Source organism: Fringilla coelebs, assembly GCF_963513975.1.
Source record: "Fringilla coelebs genome assembly, chromosome: 1".
Taxonomy (NCBI): domain Eukaryota; kingdom Metazoa; phylum Chordata; class Aves; order Passeriformes; family Fringillidae; genus Fringilla; species Fringilla coelebs.
Window position 1 is genome coordinate 41,605,317 of NC_140028.1, and position 14,096 is coordinate 41,619,412.

Genomic DNA, 14,096 nt, shown 5'->3' on the forward strand with positions numbered 1-14,096 from the left:
GCTAAAATTGGACCCCATTGAAAGCCTGGAAACAAAAAAGAAGGACTTACAAATGCTCTGGAATGGAGCAATCTTCCAAAGAAATGCAATGCAAGAAAAAAAAAAAAAATTGGTAAATTTGGTGACTACGTTCAAAAGGACCAGGGTTACATGCCATGCAGTGCAAAGGGCCAAAAGATGCCAAAACTGAGCTCACTGATGCTGCAAAATCAGGAGAAAAAAACATGGAAGAAGTCACAAGTTGAAAAGGGAAGATATGACAGACATGGCAGGGATACTGAAAAAAATCAGAAAAAATCAAAAAATTGGTGGCCAAAGTGAAAGCCATCAAAAGGCATGGGATGCCATCAGGTGCAGGGACATGGACCAAAGATTCCTCAATTGGTCTCCATTGAAATCGCAAGATTCCGTTTCCCTTCCCGAAAGGAAATGAAATTTCCTTTCGGGAAGGGAAACGGAATCTTGCGAACCTCAAAAGAAAGGCTCACAAACACTCTGCAAAGGAGATAGGATCAAATGAAGTGCAACCGAAAAAAACCCCCAAAATCCCAAAACTGGGACATTTAGTGAGTACCAGAAAATGCTCTGGGAGGAAATGGGGTGCAGCACAAAGGACCAAATCATGCAAAGCTGAGCTCACAGATGCTGCAAGATCAGGAAAAATGTCATGGAGGAAGACACAACTTTGAGGGGAAGATATGAGAGACATGCCATGGAGAGTGAAAAAAAAAAAAAAAAAAAAATCGTTGTTTTAGTGAAAGCCATCCAAATGCATGGGATGCCATCAAGTGCAGGGACATAGACACGGCTTGCTAAAATTGGACCCCATTGAAAGCCTGGAAACAAAAAAGAAGGACTTACAAATGCTCTGGAATGGAGCAATCTCCCAAAGAAATGCAATGCAAGAAAAAAAAAAAAATTGGTAAATTTTGTGACTACGTTCAAAAGGACCAGGGTCACATGCCGTGCAGTGCAAAGGGCCAAAAGATGCCAAAACTGAGCTCACTGATGCTGCAAAATCAGGAGAAAAAAACATGGAAGAAGTCACAAGTTGAAAAGGGAAGATATGACAGACATGGCAGGGATACTGAAAAAAATCAGAAAAAATCAAAAAATTGGTGGCCAAAGTGAAAGCCATCAAAAGGCATGGGATGCCATCAGGTGCAGGGACATGGACCAAAGATTCCTCAATTGGTCTCCATTGAAATCGCAAGATTCCGTTTCCCTTCCCGAAAGGAAATGAAATTTCCTTTCGGGAAGGGAAACGGAATCTTGCGAACCTCAAAAGAAAGGCTCACAAACACTCTGCAAAGGAGATAGGATCAAATGAAGTGCAACCGAAAAAAACCCCCAAAATCCCAAAACTGGGACATTTAGTGAGTACCAGAAAATGCTCTGGGAGGAAATGGGGTGCAGCACAAAGGACCAAATCATGCAAAGCTGAGCTCACAGATGCTGCAAGATCAGGAAAAATGTCATGGAGGAAGACACAACTTTGAGGGGAAGATATGAGAGACATGCCATGGAGAGTGAAAAAAAAAAAAAAAAAAATCGTTGTTTTAGTGAAAGCCATCCAAATGCATGGAGTGCCATCAAGTGCAGGGACATAGACACGGCTTGCTTAAATTGGACCCCAATGAAAGCCTGGAAACAAAAAAGAAGGACTTACAAATGCTCTGGAATGGAGCAATCTTCCAAAGAAATGCAATGCAAGAAAAAAAAAAAAATTGGTAAATTTTGTGACTACGTTCAAAAGGACCAGGGTCACATGCCGTGCAGTGCAAAGGGCCAAAAGATGCCAAAACTGAGCTCACTGATGCTGCAAAATCAGGAGAAAAAAACATGGAAGAAGTCACAAGTTTAAAAGGGAAGATATGACAGACATGGCAGGGATACTGAAAAAAATCAGAAAAAATCAAAAAATTGGTGGCCAAAGTGAAAGCCATCAAAAGGCATGGGATGCCATCAGGTGCAGGGACATGGACCAAAGATTCCTCAATTGGTCTCCATTGAAATCGCAAGATTCCGTTTCCCTTCCCGAAAGGAAATGAAATTTCCTTTCGGGAAGGGAAACGGAATCTTGCGAACCTCAAAAGAAAGGCTCACAAACACTCTGCAAAGGAGATAGCATCAAATGAAGTGCAACCGAAAAAAACCCCCAAAATCCCAAAACTGGGACATTTAGTGAGTACCAGAAAATGCTCTGGGAGGAAATGGGGTGCAGCACAAAGGACCAAATCATGCAAAGCTGAGCTCACAGATGCTGCAAGATCAGGAAAAATGTCATGGAGGAAGACACAACTTTGAGGGGAAGATATGAGAGACATGCCATGGAGAGTGAAAAAAAAAAAAAAAAAAAATCGTTGTTTTAGTGAAAGCCATCCAAATGCATGGGATGCCATCAAGTGCAGGGACATAGACACGGCTTGCTAAAATTGGACCCCATTGAAAGCCTGGAAACAAAAAAGAAGGACTTACAAATGCTCTGGAATGGAGCAATCTTCCAAAGAAATGCAATGCAAGAAAAAAAAAAAAAATTGGTAAATTTTGTGACTACGTTCAAAAGGACCAGGGTCACATGCCGTGCAGTGCAAAGGGCCAAAAGATGCCAAAACTGAGCTCACTGATGCTGCAAAATCAGGAGAAAAAAACATGGAAGAAGTCACAAGTTGAAAAGGGAAGATATGACAGACATGGCAGGGATACTGAAAAAAATCAGAAAAAATCAAAAAATTGGTGGCCAAAGTGAAAGCCATCAAAAGGCATGGGATGCCATCAGGTGCAGGGACATGGACCAAAGATTCCTCAATTGGTCTCCATTGAAATCGCAAGATTCCGTTTCCCTTCCCGAAAGGAAATGAAATTTCCTTTCGGGAAGGGAAACGGAATCTTGCGAACCTCAAAAGAAAGGCTCACAAACACTCTGCAAAGGAGATAGGATCAAATGAAGTGCAACCGAAAAAAACCCCCAAAATCCCAAAACTGGGACATTTAGTGAGTACCAGAAAATGCTCTGGGAGGAAATGGGGTGCAGCACAAAGGACCAAATCATGCAAAGCTGAGCTCACAGATGCTGCAAGATCAGGAAAAATGTCATGGAGGAAGACACAACTTTGAGGGGAAGATATGAGAGACATGCCATGGAGAGTGAAAAAAAAAAAAAAAAAAATCGTTGTTTTAGTGAAAGCCATCCAAATGCATGGAGTGCCATCAAGTGCAGGGACATAGACACGGCTTGCTTAAATTGGACCCCAATGAAAGCCTGGAAACAAAAAAGAAGGACTTACAAATGCTCTGGAATGGAGCAATCTTCCAAAGAAATGCAATGCAAGAAAAAAAAAAAAATTGGTAAATTTTGTGACTACGTTCAAAAGGACCAGGGTCACATGCCGTGCAGTGCAAAGGGCCAAAAGATGCCAAAACTGAGCTCACTGATGCTGCAAAATCAGGAGAAAAAAACATGGAAGAAGTCACAAGTTTAAAAGGGAAGATATGACAGACATGGCAGGGATACTGAAAAAAATCAGAAAAAATCAAAAAATTGGTGGCCAAAGTGAAAGCCATCAAAAGGCATGGGATGCCATCAGGTGCAGGGACATGGACCAAAGATTCCTCAATTGGTCTCCATTGAAATCGCAAGATTCCGTTTCCCTTCCCGAAAGGAAATGAAATTTCCTTTCGGGAAGGGAAACGGAATCTTGCGAACCTCAAAAGAAAGGCTCACAAACACTCTGCAAAGGAGATAGGATCAAATGAAGTGCAACCGAAAAAAACCCCCAAAATCCCAAAACTGGGACATTTAGTGAGTACCAGAAAATGCTCTGGGAGGAAATGGGGTGCAGCACAAAGGACCAAATCATGCAAAGCTGAGCTCACAGATGCTGCAAGATCAGGAAAAATGTCATGGAGGAAGACACAACTTTGAGGGGAAGATATGAGAGACATGCCATGGAGAGTGAAAAAAAAAAAAAAAAAATCGTTGTTTTAGTGAAAGCCATCCAAATGCATGGGATGCCATCAAGTGCAGGGACATAGACACGGCTTGCTAAAATTGGACCCCATTGAAAGCCTGGAAACAAAAAAGAAGGACTTACAAATGCTCTGGAATGGAGCAATCTTCCAAAGAAATGCAATGCAAGAAAAAAAAAAAAAATTGGTAAATTTTGTGACTACGTTCAAAAGGACCAGGGTCACATGCCGTGCAGTGCAAAGGGCCAAAAGATGCCAAAACTGAGCTCACTGATGCTGCAAAATCAGGAGAAAAAAACATGGAAGAAGTCACAAGTTTAAAAGGGAAGATATGACAGACATGGCAGGGATACTGAAAAAAATCAGAAAAAATCAAAAAATTGGTGGCCAAAGTGAAAGCCATCAAAAGGCATGGGATGCCATCAGGTGCAGGGACATGGACCAAAGATTCCTCAATTGGTCTCTATTGAAATCGCAAGATTCCGTTTCCCTTCCCGAAAGGAAATGAAATTTCCTTTCGGGAAGGGAAACGGAATCTTGCGAACCTCAAAAGAAAGGCTCACAAACACTCTGCAAAGGAGATAGCATCAAATGAAGTGCAACCGAAAAAAACCCCCAAAATCCCAAAATTGGGACATTTAGTGAGTACCAGAAAATGCTCTGGGAGGAAATGGGGTGCAGCACAAAGGACCAAATCATGCAAAGCTGAGCTCACAGATGCTGCAAGATCAGGAAAAATGTCATGGAGGAAGACACAACTTTGAGGGGAAGATATGAGAGACATGCCATGGAGAGTGAAAAAAAAAAAAAAAAAATCGTTGTTTTAGTGAAAGCCATCCAAATGCATGGAGTGCCATCAAGTGCAGGGACATAGACACGGCTTGCTAAAATTGGACCCCATTGAAAGCCTGGAAACAAAAAAGAAGGACTTACAAATGCTCTGGAATGAAGCAATCTTCCAAAGAAATGCAATGCAAGAAAAAAAAAAAAAATTGGTAAATTTTGTGACTACGTTCAAAAGGACCAGGGTCACATGCCGTGCAGTGCAAAGGGCCAAAAGATGCCAAAACTGAGCTCACTGATGCTGCAAAATCAGGAGAAAAAAACATGGAAGAAGTCACAAGTTGAAAAGGGAAGATATGACAGACATGGCAGGGATACTGAAAAAAATCAGAAAAAATCAAAAAATTGGTGGCCAAAGTGAAAGCCATCAAAAGGCATGGGATGCCATCAGGTGCAGGGACATGGACCAAAGATTCCTCAATTGGTCTCCATTGAAATCGCAAGATTCCGTTTCCCTTCCCGAAAGGAAATGAAATTTCCTTTCGGGAAGGGAAACGGAATCTTGCGAACCTCAAAAGAAAGGCTCACAAACACTCTGCAAAGGAGATAGGATCAAATGAAGTGCAACCGAAAAAAACCCCCAAAATCCCAAAACTGGGACATTTAGTGAGTACCAGAAAATGCTCTGGGAGGAAATGGGGTGCAGCACAAAGGACCAAATCATGCAAAGCTGAGCTCACAGATGCTGCAAGATCAGGAAAAATGTCATGGAGGAAGACACAACTTTGAGGGGAAGATATGAGAGACATGCCATGGAGAGTGAAAAAAAAAAAAAAAAAAATCGTTGTTTTAGTGAAAGCCATCCAAATGCATGGAGTGCCATCAAGTGCAGGGACATAGACACGGCTTGCTTAAATTGGACCCCAATGAAAGCCTGGAAACAAAAAAGAAGGACTTACAAATGCTCTGGAATGGAGCAATCTTCCAAAGAAATGCAATGCAAGAAAAAAAAAAAAATTGGTAAATTTTGTGACTACGTTCAAAAGGACCAGGGTCACATGCCGTGCAGTGCAAAGGGCCAAAAGATGCCAAAACTGAGCTCACTGATGCTGCAAAATCAGGAGAAAAAAACATGGAAGAAGTCACAAGTTTAAAAGGGAAGATATGACAGACATGGCAGGGATACTGAAAAAAATCAGAAAAAATCAAAAAATTGGTGGCCAAAGTGAAAGCCATCAAAAGGCATGGGATGCCATCAGGTGCAGGGACATGGACCAAAGATTCCTCAATTGGTCTCCATTGAAATCGCAAGATTCCGTTTCCCTTCCCGAAAGGAAATGAAATTTCCTTTCGGGAAGGGAAACGGAATCTTGCGAACCTCAAAAGAAAGGCTCACAAACACTCTGCAAAGGAGATAGGATCAAATGAAGTGCAACCGAAAAAAACCCCCAAAATCCCAAAACTGGGACATTTAGTGAGTACCAGAAAATGCTCTGGGAGGAAATGGGGTGCAGCACAAAGGACCAAATCATGCAAAGCTGAGCTCACAGATGCTGCAAGATCAGGAAAAATGTCATGGAGGAAGACACAACTTTGAGGGGAAGATATGAGAGACATGCCATGGAGAGTGAAAAAAAAAAAAAAAAAAATCGTTGTTTTAGTGAAAGCCATCCAAATGCATGGGATGCCATCAAGTGCAGGGACATAGACACGGCTTGCTAAAATTGGACCCCATTGAAAGCCTGGAAACAAAAAAGAAGGACTTACAAATGCTCTGGAATGGAGCAATCTTCCAAAGAAATGCAATGCAAGAAAAAAAAAAAAAATTGGTAAATTTTGTGACTACGTTCAAAAGGACCAGGGTCACATGCCGTGCAGTGCAAAGGGCCAAAAGATGCCAAAACTGAGCTCACTGATGCTGCAAAATCAGGAGAAAAAAACATGGAAGAAGTCACAAGTTTAAAAGGGAAGATATGACAGACATGGCAGGGATACTGAAAAAAATCAGAAAAAATCAAAAAATTGGTGGCCAAAGTGAAAGCCATCAAAAGGCATGGGATGCCATCAGGTGCAGGGACATGGACCAAAGATTCCTCAATTGGTCTCTATTGAAATCGCAAGATTCCGTTTCCCTTCCCGAAAGGAAATGAAATTTCCTTTCGGGAAGGGAAACGGAATCTTGCGAACCTCAAAAGAAAGGCTCACAAACACTCTGCAAAGGAGATAGCATCAAATGAAGTGCAACCGAAAAAAACCCCCAAAATCCCAAAATTGGGACATTTAGTGAGTACCAGAAAATGCTCTGGGAGGAAATGGGGTGCAGCACAAAGGACCAAATCATGCAAAGCTGAGCTCACAGATGCTGCAAGATCAGGAAAAATGTCATGGAGGAAGACACAACTTTGAGGGGAAGATATGAGAGACATGCCATGGAGAGTGAAAAAAAAAAAAAAAAAATCGTTGTTTTAGTGAAAGCCATCCAAATGCATGGAGTGCCATCAAGTGCAGGGACATAGACACGGCTTGCTAAAATTGGACCCCATTGAAAGCCTGGAAACAAAAAAGAAGGACTTACAAATGCTCTGGAATGAAGCAATCTTCCAAAGAAATGCAATGCAAGAAAAAAAAAAAAAATTGGTAAATTTTGTGACTACGTTCAAAAGGACCAGGGTCACATGCCGTGCAGTGCAAAGGGCCAAAAGATGCCAAAACTGAGCTCACTGATGCTGCAAAATCAGGAGAAAAAAACATGGAAGAAGTCACAAGTTGAAAAGGGAAGATATGACAGACATGGCAGGGATACTGAAAAAAATCAGAAAAAATCAAAAAATTGGTGGCCAAAGTGAAAGCCATCAAAAGGCATGGGATGCCATCAGGTGCAGGGACATGGACCAAAGATTCCTCAATTGGTCTCCATTGAAATCGCAAGATTCCGTTTCCCTTCCCGAAAGGAAATGAAATTTCCTTTCGGGAAGGGAAACGGAATCTTGCGAACCTCAAAAGAAAGGCTCACAAACACTCTGCAAAGGAGATAGGATCAAATGAAGTGCAACCGAAAAAAACCCCCAAAATCCCAAAATTGGGACATTTAGTGAGTACCAGAAAATGCTCTGGGAGGAAATGGGGTGCAGCACAAAGGACCAAATCATGCAAAGCTGAGCTCACAGATGCTGCAAGATCAGGAAAAATGTCATGGAGGAAGACACAACTTTGAGGGGAAGATATGAGAGACATGCCATGGAGAGTGAAAAAAAAAAAAAAAAAAATCGTTGTTTTAGTGAAAGCCATCCAAATGCATGGGATGCCATCAAGTGCAGGGACATAGACACGGCTTGCTAAAATTGGACCCCATTGAAAGCCTGGAAACAAAAAAGAAGGACTTACAACTGCTCTGGAATGGAGCAATCTTCCAAAGAAATGCAATGCAAGAAAAAAAAAAAAAATTGGTAAATTTTGTGACTACGTTCAAAAGGACCAGGGTCACATGCCGTGCAGTGCAAAGGGCCAAAAGATGCCAAAACTGAGCTCACTGATGCTGCAAAATCAGGAGAAAAAAACATGGAAGAAGTCACAAGTTGAAAAGGGAAGATATGACAGACATGGCAGGGATACTGAAAAAAATCAGAAAAAATCAAAAAATTGGTGGCCAAAGTGAAAGCCATCAAAAGGCATGGGATGCCATCAGGTGCAGGGACATGGACCAAAGATTCCTCAATTGGTCTCCATTGAAATCGCAAGATTCCGTTTACCTTCCCGAAAGGAAATGAAATTTCCTTTCGGGAAGGGAAACGGAATCTTGCGAACCTCAAAAGAAAGGCTCACAAACACTCTGCAAAGGAGATAGGATCAAATGAAGTGCAACCGAAAAAAAACCCCAAAATCCAAAAATTGGGACATTTAGTGAGTACCAGAAAATGCTCTGGGAGGAAATGGGGTGCAGCACAAAGGACCAAATCATGCAAAGCTGAGCTCACAGATGCTGCAAGATCAGGAAAAATGTCATGGAGGAAGACACAACTTTGAGGGGAAGATATGAGAGACATGCCATGGAGAGTGAAAAAAAAAAAAAAAAAATCGTTGTTTTAGTGAAAGCCATCCAAATGCATGGAGTGCCATCAAGTGCAGGGACATAGACACGGCTTGCTAAAATTGGACCCCATTGAAAGCCTGGAAACAAAAAAGAAGGACTTACAAATGCTCTGGAATGGAGCAATCTTCCAAAGAAATGCAATGCAAGAAAAAAAAAAAAAATTGGTAAATTTTGTGACTACGTTCAAAAGGACCAGGGTCACATGCCGTGCAGTGCAAAGGGCCAAAAGATGCCAAAACTGAGCTCACTGATGCTGCAAAATCAGGAGAAAAAAACATGGAAGAAGTCACAAGTTTAAAAGGGAAGATATGACAGACATGGCAGGGATACTGAAAAAAATCAGAAAAAATCAAAAAATTGGTGGCCAAAGTGAAAGCCATCAAAAGGCATGGGATGCCATCAGGTGCAGGGACATGGACCAAAGATTCCTCAATTGGTCTCCATTGAAATCGCAAGATTCCTTTTGCCTTCCCGAAAGGAAATGAAATTTCCTTTCGGGAAGGGAAACGGAATCTTGCGAACCTCAAAAGAAAGGCTCACAAACACTCTGCAAAGGAGATAGGATCAAATGAAGTGCAACCGAAAAAAACCCCCAAAATCCCAAAATTGGGACATTTAGTGAGTACCAGAAAATGCTCTGGGAGGAAATGGGGTGCAGCACAAAGGACCAAATCATGCAAAGCTGAGCTCACAGATGCTGCAAGATCAGGAAAAATGTCATGGAGGAAGACACAACTTTGAGGGGAAGATATGAGAGACATGCCATGGAGAGTGAAAAAAAAAAAAAAAAAAAATCGTTGTTTTAGTGAAAGCCATCCAAATGCATGGGATGCCATCAAGTGCAGGGACATAGACACGGCTTGCTAAAATTGGACCCCATTGAAAGCCTGGAAACAAAAAAGAAGGACTTACAACTGCTCTGGAATGGAGCAATCTTCCAAAGAAATGCAATGCAAGAAAAAAAAAAAAAATTGGTAAATTTTGTGACTACGTTCAAAAGGACCAGGGTCACATGCCGTGCAGTGCAAAGGGCCAAAAGATGCCAAAACTGAGCTCACTGATGCTGCAAAATCAGGAGAAAAAAACATGGAAGAAGTCACAAGTTGAAAAGGGAAGATATGACAGACATGGCAGGGATACTGAAAAAAATCAGAAAAAATCAAAAAATTGGTGGCCAAAGTGAAAGCCATCAAAAGGCATGGGATGCCATCAGGTGCAGGGACATGGACCAAAGATTCCTCAATTGGTCTCCATTGAAATCGCAAGATTCCGTTTCCCTTCCCAGAACAATATCTTTTCCATAATTGCAAGCTTGAGAATTGCCAGAACTCATGCTGCTATCCTACCAACTACGATAAAACTTTTCTGTCGACGCATCTCTCTGTAATAGTGTGCTCAGAGTGTGCCACAAGTAATAGATTACCTTGAGCAAATTCAATAGTTTTCAACAAAAATAATTTTATTTACAGGCAACTGAGAGATCGTTCACCAAAAATAATAAAAGTCTTTTATTTTACTCACTTGAATAGACTGCAACTGGCTACTGGGCTTCAGTTCTGAATGAAAGTGTAAATGGAATGTAAATTATGAACATAAACACTATTATCCATTTTTCCAGTTCATTTCTCTTTTGTGGTAATTCTCCCTGTTACCCTTTCTTATTTTTTATAAGCTCTGTCAAAAGGAAAAAGAAATTAGAGATCAACAAATGTGCAAGGCCTGTGTATGTGTGTGTATGTTTATGAGACTGAATTTTTCTGAAATGCTGGACCAGTGCACTGGGTCTTTAAAAATATATCTGTCTGAATCCTTTGCTGCATCCTCATTTGGCATCCCACCATGGAAACACCAGACTTTTCAAGGAGAAGTGTTTTTCTGTTGCTTTTGTTTTACTGCAGATAAAATTACATCTTTTCAGAGTAAAATATTCTATTATGGATTTTCTAGTGGAGCCACTGCTAAGCCCACCTCACTGACTGCTCCAAGATTCCTTTTTGGTTTAGGACAAAACGTCGAAGACTCCCAAGTTCATATCTCTACTGCCTCTTCCATAGCCCTGTAGAAAAATTATATGTGAGCAGTGTGTTCCTAAGCTCTGGAAAATGTTCCCTCACCAAAATAATCTTTGAGATGCCTATTAACTTAGGCACCTGGATGTAGTTTTGGTGATAGAGCAGAGCCAATATTTTACCTCTCTGCTCTGCCCCACTTGTACAGGGTTTGTTCAAAGCGCTGTATCTACTATCTTACCACAGCCTGTGGATCTGGGCTTCAGTAAATACTACTCCTATCACTCAAGACTGAAAGGACCAAATCCTAAATTAGAGAATGGTGATGGCCAGTTTGAGGAATGAACTGAAATTTCCATGTGGTGCCCGCTCTTAGCCAGCAGTACAGAAATGCAGGTTTGGGTTCAGTTCATATCAGCTCCCCTCAGCTGCTCTTTACTCTCCACAGTTTTCCCCTGCTCCAGAATGAACTCTCCATGAGCTGCAGTCATTCAGGAATGTCCATTGACTCCAAAGTGGGTCCCGCAGGGGCTGCAGGAGGATATGGAGCATGCCTTTCCCTTCTTCTTGGGCCTTGGCATCTGCAGGGCTGTTTCTCACGTTTTTCTTGCTCCTCTCTCACAGACACTGTGCAGCATTTTTTCCCGTCTGAAATATGTTACCAGAGAGGAGCCAGCAGTGCTGCTGATGGGCTCAGCTGTGCCCTGCAGTAGGTCTCCTGCAGATGTCTGTGCCTGGCATGGGACAGCCTTGGCCTCTCCTTGCAGAAGCCACCTCTGCTGCTCCCAATTGCCAGCAGCTGGGCACCTGCAGTCAGTACAGAAAGCAGCACTGAGCACATCTGGGATGCATGTAGAATGATCTCCACATGCCTGGAGAGCCTCCTCTGCCCAGGGTGTCAGGAATATGTCAGGCCCTCACCTACTGATGTAGGCTGAGTTCCATAGGTAAAATTCAGCTGTTTTCATCTAGCCATTAAAATGGTGATAATGGTCTTTTTAATGCAGCTTATAAGTTCAGGATGGGACATTGCTTTTTCTCAGAAACTCACAGGGCCCTAAGATATGTTGAACAATTGAAGAGGTTTGACAGTAAAAGGATAAATTGGATATTTAGTAAGGATAATAAAAATCAGATCCATTCACTTTCTCCCTTTCTCTCTTCTATTCTAAAATGGTTTAGAAACACTTTTTTTTTATCCTTTTGATACCATAAAACCAAAAAGAAGATCTGTACTTCTGCTCTGTAACTACAATTCTGTTTTCTTTCTCGTATTAGTGCTGTGTGAAAAAGCCACAAAATCATATAATATCTTTCCTCTTCAGTTCATTTTAAGGTCCTCTTTGGTGTATTAAAGGCAATAGTTTAAATGTAATTTTACTCTTTTTTCATTTCAGAAGCAATTGTTTCTAAAGTAGCCACTAATGAGAGAGTATATCTGGTGAATGTGACTGCTCATTTAGTAGGTCTTCCCAAGACACCTCTACTGAACACTTGTTATTGATCACTGAAATTAAATAAGGAAAATTTATCTAGACTTCTGGAAGGTGTTCTTTTTTTAAGGCATAAATTTTGTCTAAAATGCCGGTGTTCATGGGCAAAATATATGCATTGTTTTTTTTTTTTTAACTATCAGCACGTACCTTACTCCTAATTACTAATGACAGATCTTTATTCTTGTGTAGATATCGTCTTACTGCTTCTAAAATTTTTGAGCAAGACTTTCAATCCTATGTGGGACTGATCCAGCGGGCAAGCTGTGCTTTTTCTTGCAAAGGGGTAAAGGAGCCTTCCTATTGCACATAAGGCACAAAATACACAGATATAGCCCTCTGAAGAAAAATCATAGATATATTTCTAAGGAACTTCGAAAAAGATATGTTTATAAAAAGAAATCACATTGGGTCGACAGATACTCTTTTCTTCCCCCACAGTATGTAGAGTCTGGCTTTAAGAAGCTCCATATTTTTGTGGAAACAGGAACATCTACTATTTTAGGAGGAAGAAAAAGACCAGTGAGGGTTTTAACTTCATTTCTTCTTTACCTAGCTGTAGATGACAAACTCAAGCTCCAGAAAATTTTAGTGCAATTAATTTGCAGGACAAGTTTTCATCTCATAGGATTTAAGAGGTATAATCTGCATTTAAAACTTTTCTAAACTTGCTATATTTTGCAAAACTGTTATTTTAGACTGTCCTAAAAGACTTTCTAAACATATGCAAGAGAAATTAGAAAAAGTCTACACAACAAAACAGCACCCAAAATTGATACATGGTGGGACACTGTATAGACCTTTTCAGGTAAGCTTCTCTTGTTAACTTGCTGCTGCAGTTGACAGAAGTAAAAGCCCGACCTATTTTTAGTTGTCTGCTTTAGGATGAGATGAATCACCTGCTAGAAGGAATGTATTCACAACATGAACTTGAGAGGGAGCCTGGGGTGACTAGCTTGGAATTAAATGTCTGTGCTATTAGACTAGGGAAGGAAAATCCCATTCCTCTTACCTTATTTCTTCTTGGTGCAGGTAGTTGATTCTCTGTGCAGCCATTGAGAATACCACATTTGCAGGCATAAAGTCCTTAATTCTATTCCCAGTAATATTTAACAAACTGAAAATAGAGATCAGTATCCTACAGAAAATGCATATGTTCCTGGCAAGTCACCTTCAGGGGAATGAGCTTACTTACAACCTTGGAAAGAAGAATAGTTTAATGATATACTTCTGCTTGACTGGTTTAATATCCTTGCTTTAAAAGAATAAGTATCATTCTCATCTTCTTGAGGCTGTTGTTCAGATTCTGTTTTACATTCTTACATGGCGCTTTTAAGTACCACATATTTATCTGCGCAAAATCCCCGAAAGAAATGAAAAAGCTACTTTTCCACTTTCTATATACAGGAATCTTAAACACAGGACTTTGCCATAGGCCAAGTCCCACAACAAATCTATCCCCGATGAGGAGACTTGAATGTATCTCTCCCAGGTCCTCAGCTTTAATTAGACCAATCCTTTTCCTCTACAAGAGTCATCGATAGGAAACCTCATCTGTATGAAGTATGTGTATGTGATGGTCATAACATCCCGTTTCTCCTGTCAAGGGATTGATTGTACTAGCATTGATCCAAGTCCTTGCTGATGAAGTTGTGTTTCTTCTTGAATAGGACTCAGTTTATCACTGTGCGCCAGGCCTACAGAAATGTACTTTGCCTCTAAAACTACTCACATCTCTAACATAATATTGAA